The 10544-nt window shown below is 51.9% G+C and overlaps 1 long non-coding RNA gene across 1 annotated transcript; it reads right to left on the reverse strand.

The window, feature by feature from the left end:
* Positions 1 to 6221: 6221 nt before the first annotated feature.
* Positions 6222 to 8435, reverse strand: LOC119876270. Its single transcript, XR_005358849.1, has 3 exons — positions 7931 to 8435; positions 6962 to 7091; positions 6222 to 6532 (listed from the first exon to the last, which is right to left on the reverse strand). It is a non-coding gene; the product is annotated as an uncharacterized LOC119876270 (long non-coding RNA).
* Between the last annotated feature and the right edge of the window lie 2109 nt (positions 8436 to 10544).

Here is a 10544-nt window from a genome sequence, read left to right on the forward strand (position 1 = left end):
ACCAGGCGAAAAGCCCTACGTAGCCATTCTCCCAAGTTGCCTAAAGCCCCACCACTAGAGACTCATTTCTTTGGGCCTCTGTATAAATCCATTTCTTTGGGACTCTGTATAGATTCCCAAGGCAGTGGCTGTACTTTACTCACTGTGTATGATTTGTAAGAATATTTTCTCTGTCATTTTGTGACAGAGCACCCATCACAGGCCATGCCTTGAGAGCCAGGAGCTGTAGGGGTAGAGTGTGTGTGTGTATGTGTGTGTGAAGCACTAGAGAAGAAAGAGAGACCACTTGGCCCTGCTGGCACTGAGGGTGCCATTGAGGGTCTCAGAGAAGGAAGGCTGGCATCACTTCACTGCTCTCGGTGGCCTGAGCAGGCAGGCCCTCTGGTTTTCCTGATGAGGTGCAGGGGTCTGAGGCAAGAGCCCCGGGTGGCATTGTGAGCTGCCAGCTATTTGGCTAATTCTAGACCCCTGAATGGTATTCACCTCATGCGGAGTCTGGTACTCAGACTTGGAAGCCTCCAGAGATAGGACCTGGTGGAGAGGATGGAGGTAAGGAGGAGCCTAGAGAGGAGTTCGGACCCTGTGTTCTCCTTCTAGACTCCAAGCCGCCTCCGTCTCTTTCTCCCAGTAACTCTATCCAAGGGATAGGCAATGAACTAGGGAAGAGTAGGGCAGACCGCTTGTCTCTCCGCTCCCTGGTCCCTCTGTCGCCAAGGCAACGGGAAGGGAGACTCCCAGTCCTCGTGCTGCTGGGACTGACCACAGCCCCTTGTCTCAGGGGAAACAAGGTCAGGGACCTTCCCCAGCCAATGCCCCATCCCAGGGCAGATCCTACCAGAGTCGATTTGGTATTAATGATGTTCTAAAAGCAGCAAGTTTGTGGCCAGGGGAAATCAATTGGCCAGAAATGTGACAAAAGGGGAAATACTCTCCAGCATATGAATGTCTGAATTATTGATGCCTTCAGTTTGAGGCTTTCAGACACCAGCGCTTAGCTGATAAACAGCAAAGTGCACTTTCTTCCTATACTCCCCACTCTGCTGGCCCTGACCACTTGAGACCTATGCAAGTTCGCCCTGAAAACAAGTAAGACCCTAGGGCCCAGGCCAGGGAGGTGGCTGGACTAGGGGCAGGAGGAGGTAGGGGGTGCTGAACTCTCTGAGGCCCCCACTCTGGGCCTGATGCAACCACCCTGTGACTGGGGGCACCACATCTCTTTGAATCTGGAGCCACACTTTGATTTCTGCTTCTGCAGCTCTGGCAGGCCAGGGCCACCAGCAGACTCTGCTGCTTTTTTCCTTCTGTTCTGAGGGGCTTGAATTTTCAGTATCATCTGATTTTCACATGGGGGAAGGAAGAAACAAAAATCTTCATCTACAAACAAAAACCAAATCTTATTTCTCTTACTCTAGAAACCATTATCTCAATTCAAACTGTGAGATTCAGTGCTAATATATGGCGCTAGTAGTTCCTGAAGGATATATGAATTCAGTTGTGACGTCTGCTGTGGTCTAAAAATCATTTGTCTGTTGGCTCCAAGAACAGCAAGGCCTCTGGAGGTTTCCACCCCTCTGCTCCCTTCTCTTGCTTTTCAAGTCCCTTTGACCAGCTATTGCTATCGCTCATAGCTCTGTAAATAATCTCATCGCCACATAAATGCTGACTCTCTCTAAGAGGATCTGGTAAATCCTGATTATGAATTCATGTCCCTACTTCCAACCAGCTTGCTCACCCCCCTGCCTTGTCCCTGCTGGGTGGAAATGCACACAGGAAGCTTAGTTTAGGGCTGACAAGTTTAGCAAATGAATGGGTACATTTCTTGTCCACAGGACAGGATTTCACTTGGAAATACTGCAGTACCTGCCTTGGCCAGAGCCTCAGGGTCCGGGTCCCATTTCAGGACACTTCAAGGGAGCAGAAGGAGCAGCTGTTGGGCAGATGAAAGGCTGCTTGCTGTCAGCACCTTCCCTCAGGAACCTAGCTCCCTCCCTGCTAGGTGACTGCTCTGAGCCCTTGTTAGGCCCTGACTTGGACTGGCTGGATGTTAACCATCTCCTAAGCAGCAAACTCCAAGGGCTCTGATTCTGAGCATCCGATAAAATGAGTGAATTCCTTGTTCAGGCTCGATGCCCACTGCTTTGGGATCTCCTGCTCTATCTTCCATGAAGAGTGATCATAGTGAGGCTGGGCCAGGAGTGCTGAGAGAGAGAGACCCACAGAGAGGTGGCCCAACAGGTAGGAATCCTGAGGACACTGCAGGAGAAGGTCTAGGGAGGAGTTGGGAAGTACAGAAGGGACAGTCCCTGGGTAGTTTCCCTGCAGTGAAGGTCTTAGCAATCCTGGGTATGAAAGTAAACCAAGGTGGGGCTAGAGAAGCCAGGTCTCATGGCTGGGCTCCAGCAGGCCTCCCCAGTCTCTGCCCCACTGCCCAACAAGTCTGGCTCCTTCTCTGCGCCTCCTGAGAATGGTTGGACTCTCTCTTTGCCACCTCGGACTTCTTTCAATGAAGCAGGGAGTGAAGAGATCCATAAGTAGTAGCTTCCACGTGACTTGGGCCTACAGTCCAGAGCTAACACTTGTGTCTTTCTCAGCTCTGGCTTGCCTCAGTTTCCCAATGGGGTTAAAGTAGATGGAGAGAGAGAGCAAGCTCAAGTAAAGGAAGAGTTTAGATCGCTCCGGCAGGAGTTCTGTTGACTGCACAAAGTCAGGTTGCCACCAGGAGTGACTTAAACCAGTAAAGTATCCCACCAGCAGCATGGACTGCTGGCCCCCTGCTCCTCCTCTGACCTCTCTCCCCCTAGACTGTGCTGGTCCTCCTCTCCCAGAACCAACCACAGCCCCACATCACTGGCCACCCCGGCAATTTCCTGCTAGGGAAGCTGACGCATTGCAGGGTCTCAGTTCCCCCTAGGGATGCTTGGGCTGCTGTAAACAATACTGCAATTTGCCTGTAAACTGCCAAAGTGGCAGCTTCCCTGACACCTGACATCACGCCTTTCACTGCAGCAGCAATAGTGAAAAGTACACAGGCTTTCATCAACCCTGCAAAGGCCTCACGTGCCCTGCTTGCCTGAATGAGGGCACTTCCTTAATTGTGGGAGCCTGCCCCCCCACCCCAAGATCCTGCCTGATGAGGCTGCTTCAGTGGGTCAGACTGGCCAGTGTACAATCCACTCTCCACGGAAGAAAGAGGAGGCTGTGGCTCCAGGAAGGCGGTGTAGAGGGAAGGCAATGTTAACTTCTTCGGAGGAAGTGGGGTGTCATGCAGCGGGATGGCCACTAGACCTGACCCCTTACTGCTGTGTTGCCTGTTTACACAGTGTGATTTGGGGCAAGGTTCTTAGCCTCTCTGAAATCTGTTTTTCTCACTATAAAACGGGAATAATAAACCCTGCCTCATACACTTGTGAAGATTAAAGATAATGTGCCCAGGACATAATGGATTTTCAATAAATGTTAATTTACCTTTCCATCCCTCCCCATGTGATGTGGTGATTCTAAGTGGGGTAGCAATACTCAATCAATATTCTTTCCTCCAATCAGAAGCTCTTAACATGCCCTATGTCTTTAAACAACCATTAGAAGTCAACTCACCCACCATCCGCTAGCATTTGCCCACTATTCTATTTCTTGCAGGTGGCTTTTGAGCCTCTGCTTGAATACCTCTAGGGACAGTGATCTCATTAGCTCCCAAGATAGCCCATTATTTTTAGATAGGGTTGCCTGTTTGAAAGTTCTTTCAACAGAGCTGAAGTCCTCTTACCTATAACTTTTACCCATTGGTGTCAGTTTCCCCACACTGGAAGCACCTGGACCAAACTTGATCCCTCCTCTGCTTGGCATGGTGCAGCTCATATAGAAAGCATGGACCTTGCCCAAGAAAAGTTCATGGGTCAAGATGGCAGAGGGGAAAGTCTGGGATGTGGTGCCTGCTGTGTGCATTTTCTGTGTATGCTCGGTATGTATTCAGGGTCCTCAGGGGAGCTCAGCTTCCAGTTTCCTCATCATAGGTCTCTCTCAGAATCTGGAGAAGAGGCAAGTGAGTCCACTTGTGCTGAACCTGTGAGGCTAGTATAGGTATATACAGGTAACCCGGATGGCCTGGCCTCTGGAGGAGGCATCTGCGTTGGAGGTGCTTAACCTCCTGCCTGGGGGACTGATGGCCCCAAGATCGGTGGGCGCAGGATGGTCCTGCAGCAGCAGCCTGGCAAGTCCTGCCAGGGAGTCGGGCTCCCTGCTGTCCCTGCCAACATGGCCAGCCGGCAGCTCTCAGAATTATTTTACGGAAGTGAAATTTATTTTGAGATGCAACCAGGCCTGTGCTCTGTTCATGCCAGCCAAATGCTTGGCAACAGGGACCACTCTGCTGTGGGCAGCTGCTTGTTTTGAATCCCCCAGAAAGGAGAGTACACAGGGTGGGAGGCCTGAGGTTAGTCAGGGTCATGTCTGAGTCCCAGGAACCTTGGGTTCTCCCTGGGAGTGAGGCAGAGCCATGGGAGAGAAGTGGGAGGAGAGTTTCGCTTTAACTGGGAATACCATTGAGGAGCAAGATGGCAGGTCTTGCAAAGAGGCAAGAGGAGGTTGGCAGGGTCCAGGCCAAGATGCAGCATCCATGCACAAATGCCTCGTTTCTAGCCAGTCCAGCCCTAATGCAGAAGGCAGTGTGGCCTGCTCCAGGGAGGTCGGGACAGTGGTCCCAGTGACTCTACAATGTGGCCAGGCCTAAGGAAGAACATCCATGACCATTGAGAAGCTATTGTGGCTCAGAGGGGGGCTCCCAGGACACGGGCAACTCTTCAATCCTGCAGCCCGTGCCTGCACCACCTCCCCTCCCACTCCACCGACCCCTTACCCCACCAGCAGTCAGCTGGCAGTCAGCCCCATGGAAACAGTCTGTTTGATGCAATGTTACTCCTGGAAGCAGTCTCTGCTAGGGAGCATTTGCCAGCCTCCAGTGTGCAGGGGCGGCCCAGAAATGTCGTTCTCTTTTCCTCTGTCCCACCCCTTTTCTATTTTGGGGAATTTGTGTCTGGATGGGGGAAGGGTGTCTCTTCCTTCTCCCTAAGGTGACAGTCACTTTGTCCTAGGCCTGTATCTCAGGGCCTTTTGCCCAGAAGCCCCCTAAGAAGCCTCTTGTTCTCACTCTCTTCCCGGAAACAGTGCTGTGATTTGAGGAATCAAAATCCCTCTTGTCACAACTATAGTTCCTTAGGCTGGCCAGATGCAGGTGCTATGATTCTCCCATTCCAGTCATGTTGTTGTTAAGTGATTTTTCTTCAGAAAGACCCTGTAAAAATGCAAATGTTACCAAAGAGGGGTAACACATGAACTTATTATCATCTATTATCACCTTAGTGCAGCTTATCAGCTTCCCAGCTGCGAGGATGGCCTGGGGAGGGAGAGGCAATTGCACACTAGGTACAGTCTGGCCTGGGGAAGGGGCCCTGATATCAGGAGGCCCTGACATGTGGTACCTGCAGGGAGGGAGCGTGCAGGTACCAGACAGGTGAGAGGCAGGAAGCCCAGCCTGGCCCATCGCAGTGCCAGCACAGGGCTGCTTCCCCAAGCTCCAGGGTCGCCTCATTTTCAGGAAGGAGCACTTTTGTTTTAGTTTTATTTTATATATTTAAATTTTGTCGGTTAACATATAGTGCAATATCAATTTCTGGAGTAGAACTCGGTGATTTCATCACTTATGTATGACACCCAGTGCTCATCTCAACAGGCGCCCTCCTTAATTCCCTTCACCCATCTCAACGACGGTAACACATAGATGACACACAGGTAACAGCAGTTGCAGCTGTGGGCAATTTTTCTACCAGTCTCCGAAGGGGACTGAAGCACGTTTTCTCTCTTCTTATTTCTAACAGCCTTACCAAACAGGTATTTTGTGTTTATTTTGCAAAAAAAAGCAATGATCCTGCTTTGCAACCACAATGTTGCCTTCTAAGGAAAGTAGACCCAAGGCCTGCAGCAGACGGTGCTGGTTGGTATGGAGCTGGAAAGGAGGGGATAGGAGGTGTGACCAGCAGGATGGTCACGGACAGAACTAATTCAGAAAGAACGTACTTTGAGTCAGAAGTGACCAAGAGAACATAAGATACCCGAGAACTTAAGGAAATCTTGGATGAAGTCTGGCTTCCACTGACGGAGGAGGTGAGGGGCCCAAATCAGCTCTACGGCTATGAGCTGAGATCCAAGGAGGTCCCTGGAAACACTGTGCAGAGGGATAATATTTGGGGATATTGGCTGATGTGCTTTTCCCCAGCACTTCTTGTATCTCATGATTCCCCTTGATGGAGAAGGCAAGTGAGGCACTGAGGGAGTAATGATAAATCCAGAGAGCAATTCTTGTATTTTGTGTTTCAAAAGCCCAGCCCTCACAGCCCCGGTGGCGCAGAGGTTTAGCGCTGCCTGCAGCCTAGGGCGTGATCCTGGAGACCCTGGATCGAGTCCCACGTCGGGCTCCCTGCATGGAGCCTGCTTCTCCCTCTGCCTGTGTCTCTGCCTCTCTCGCTCACTCTCTCTGTCTCTATGAATAAATAAATTAAAAAAAAAACCTTTAAAACAAAAACAAAAACAAAAGCCCAGCCCTCAAAGCAGGACAGAGAGAACCCTGGACAAAATCAGAAGATTTGGAGCACTATGCAATCCATCAGAGTCCCTGAAGCCCAACCCAACCCCTTTCCCCCCATCCCAGAATCAAAACACATCCAGATAGGCTAGAGGAAAGGAGGAGAATTGGAGAAGCCAGAGAGTTAGTGCCTGGTGGGCACCCCGAGAAAGGAGCGTGCACCCTGTCCCACCCTCCAGGCCCAGAGACGGGCTTGTGCAACAGTAGAACTTCCAGATAAATGTAGGGATCTGAGTGGAGAGTAACTTGTGTCCCCTTTCCCAGCGAGAAGAAAGTAGCGATTTCTTGAGTTCCAGAGTACCCAACCTGCCGTGGGAGCAGACGAACCTTCTGTGAAGTGTCCAGGTGTTTGGAGAGGCCACCTCCTTGGGTCCCCACAAAGCGGAACGTCTGGTGTGCAGCTAATAGCTGTGGGCACATGGCTCAGCAAACCCGAGGAGCTTGGAAAGCTCTGTGGCTAGGAAGAGGAAGACCCAGCCGTGACCCGTGTGGCCTGAGAGCTGCAGCCCAGACAGGACAAGGATGTGTGTGGGTGGCTGCCAGGGTGGCTAGAGGACTCTGAGAATGGAATCATCACTCTTGTCCCCCCTCCATGCAAGGGCACCAGCTAGATTAGAGGCAGCCTCGCATAAAGTGAAGAACGGGAGCCGGAATTAACTGGGGCGGACCTCCTGCCATGGAATGGGAGCTCGAAACCAAAAATCATCTCAGTTGTAGAAAAAGTAGGTTTCTTGTAGGACGGGTTCTGTGTACTGAGATTCTTATCCACATTTTGCTCGGAGAGTTTCGGGGCCTGGCCGGGCTGCGGGATGCCAGCGAAGCCTCAGGGATAGTCTTAGTGGTGGTGGGGTGTCACAGGGGAGATGCTCTCCCTGGTTCCACTCTCCCAAGGGGGGGTGGGGTGGGGGTGGGCCCTGCAGAGGTGCAGAGTGAGGGCCACCAGCCTCTTCCTGAGGTTCGCTTCTCAGCAATGTGCTCAGACTCCAGAGAAGTGAGGTGCCTCTCTTCTCTCTCACGGAAACTTCCCATCTCAGCTCCAGAGTCACACCAACTCAGCAGAAAGGATGAACCGATCTGCACCCGATCTGCACCCTATGCTGGATTCTGGTACCCACACAGCGAGTGCCTGCCCGCCCCCAGCCGGCTGGAGGGGGAGGGACTGACTCATCAGCAGTGAACATGGCCAAACAAAAACAGAGCCACCCAAATGTCAGCGGAGAGGAAAACTGTCAATGAATGAGCCCAGAATGGCCCTGCAACAGACACCCCAAAGTTGAGGTGTAAAACCCAGCTTACCCCTCCCCCGGCAGGCAGTGGTTGAGGGGACGTGGGGACATCTGAGTCGCCTCAGGTTCTCCAGGTGACAGTCACAGCATGGGTCATTGCTTTGGCAGGTAGCCCACTCTTCCCCACCCTATCTTCTTGAGTCTGTAAAAAAGGCTTTTCTCTGGGCTCAAAGGAGGTAAGATTCCCTGCCTTTACTACCTGCTTCTTGCTTCACTGAATTCTTTTTGTACCTTTTCCCTTTGGGGAGTGGGTGCCATTTATCCAGCAAGAATGAACCAGCTTACGGGCTTGCACTCCTTCCCCTGGCTTCTTGTTTTGCTTTGTCTGCCCTAGAGTTTCCTGGGCTCGGCTGTCTCAGCTCAAGGCGGGAGCAAGATTTTCACAAGGTGCTTCTTGGTATGACTTTTACGATTTAAGGTGACAGGGGATGGGGTGTTTCAACACCTGTACCCCAACAAGAAAATTCACCTCAGCCTCCCAATTCCAGGACAGGTGTAGAGAAGCAGCTAGGCCAAGAGTGGCACAGACTGAAAGCAATACCCCCCCATTCTACCAACACCCCCCCTCCTCTGCAGAGTTCCCAGCCCCCAGAGGTCAGCCATTAATCACCTTCTGGAAGCCTGTTGCAGGGTTTGTAATGGAAATGACTCTGTTGTCATGGTAACCGTGGCTGGCCTGGCCAGGGGCTGCTCTAGGCCTGCCTGGCTCCTCTGGGTTTCAGGTTTATTTATAAGCTGCAAGCTCTAGCCAGGAAGATCTTAAGAGCCACTCCTTGTGATCAGGGTTCTAAGGGAAAGGCTGGGAGTGACCTAGGCCTAACCTAGTCTTTATTCAACAATATGGTTCCAAATCTGGCTCACCCACTGGAGGAAGAGGAGACCTTTCCCTATGGTAACATCTTGCCCATCGATTGGACGGCCTACGGATGGGCAGGATTATATACATGACTGACCTGGGCTTTGGAGAGAACACACCTAAGTTGGATACAGACTCTGACTCTTACCAGCAAGCTACTTCCTGATCTTCAGCTTCTACCTCTCTCAGCACAGTGATAATACCTCGTTCACAATGTGAGGCTTCAATAAGATCATTCTAGAAGTCAGGAGTGGCAGGCTTTTCTGATAAGTAAATACCTTCGCTTTTGCAGGCCATACGGTCTTTTTTAGCAGCTACTCCATTCTGTCCTTCTAGCAAGAAAGAAGCCAGAGCCAATAGTAACTACAGGGTGTGGCAGTGTGCCAGCAAAACTTCAGAGTGTGTGGCCTCCTAGTGGCCCTTGAGTTCCGGCTGGTGCTGTATCAGAATGAAAGATCTGCATCCCGGCCACAGGGAGAAGGGACTCCAGGGTGTGACCTCGTTGTGGTGACATCATCGAGGAAGTTCAGGTTGGCTTCAGGGGCCCGCTGCTGCAGGCCATGGGCAGACATCTCTGGGGAGGTGTGCAAAAGGCCCTGCGGCCCGTGCTCCGAGCTGTGAGCTATTAAGGCTCTTAACTCAGGCCTTTCTCAGTGAGATTTCAGGGAATGAGGGAAGGATCTGGAGATACCTAATCCACTCAGAACCACTGCCTTCTGGCAGTGGCAGGCAGTGGGGTTTTCCTAGGACCCCCATGCCCACCCTGCCCAACCCCCAGTGAAGGGAATTAGAGTTTTTCACTTCATGTTCACTCATTCCACACCATGAGTAGCCGTCCCATGCACAAAACTTATTCTGCCGGAAGGGCTCTCAGCTTTGCTCGGGCGGGGGTGAGCAGGCCTCAGCAATCAGCCCCCTTCTTCTGGGAGCAGAGGCTAGGCCCTTGCAGCCACGAAGCTATCTGTCCTTTCAAAGGGTGGCTTACAGCAGCTCTCCTGGGGCATTGACCTGCTTTCGTGACTCAGGCCAATGACTTTTCAGGCTGGAGGCTGCCTGGGATCAGGCCTACATTGACCCCTGGTATGGGGGGATCGTGATGGAGGCCAAGCTTGGCATTGTTCTGGGCGAGTCTCAATGTCTATATGGAAGAGCTTCCCCCTTGGCCTCAGTTTACCTCTCTGTGAAATCGGTTTGTCCCCATCGCCTGGTCAGCCCTCTCCTAGGCCAAGTGGGTGGGGAGACAGTACACGACTCGGAGGCAAGTCTATTTGTGTGTGATGCTGAGGACTTTCCCTCCTCCCCACAAGCTCCTCCAGCAGAGCCAGCAGCTGTTCCTTCTCTCTCACCCCTGTGGTGTCGCTGAGAGGGGGTGTTTCCAGTTCTCACTGACAGCTTTCTTGGCCGTGGAGGCCTTATTCAGCTCCTTAATACCATGCCTTCCTGGCCTGTGGCTTCGGATTAAGGAGCAACTTCGGAGCCGTCTCTAGACTTATCTGCACACAGTTGATGCAGCCCTGAGTCAGAGATGAGGAAACCGCCTTAGCTTAGGTGGTGGCAGGTTCATGCCCCCGGTAGCGCTAGAGGGGGCTGCCCTCATCTGCCTGGCCTGTGCCTCAGCAGAATTGCTCCAGAATCTTGCTCCCCTTACAAAGGGGATTATTTCAGTTTACACCTAGCTTTTCACTAGCGAAAACATTGAGGAGTAGTGCGTTGTGGGGGTTGAAGGGGTGCGGGTTGAAGGGGTTGAAGGAAGTAATTAAAAAAAAAG

This window comes from Canis lupus, chromosome 5 (genome assembly GCF_011100685.1).
Source record: "Canis lupus familiaris isolate Mischka breed German Shepherd chromosome 5, alternate assembly UU_Cfam_GSD_1.0, whole genome shotgun sequence".
Taxonomy (NCBI): Eukaryota; Metazoa; Chordata; class Mammalia; order Carnivora; family Canidae; genus Canis; species Canis lupus.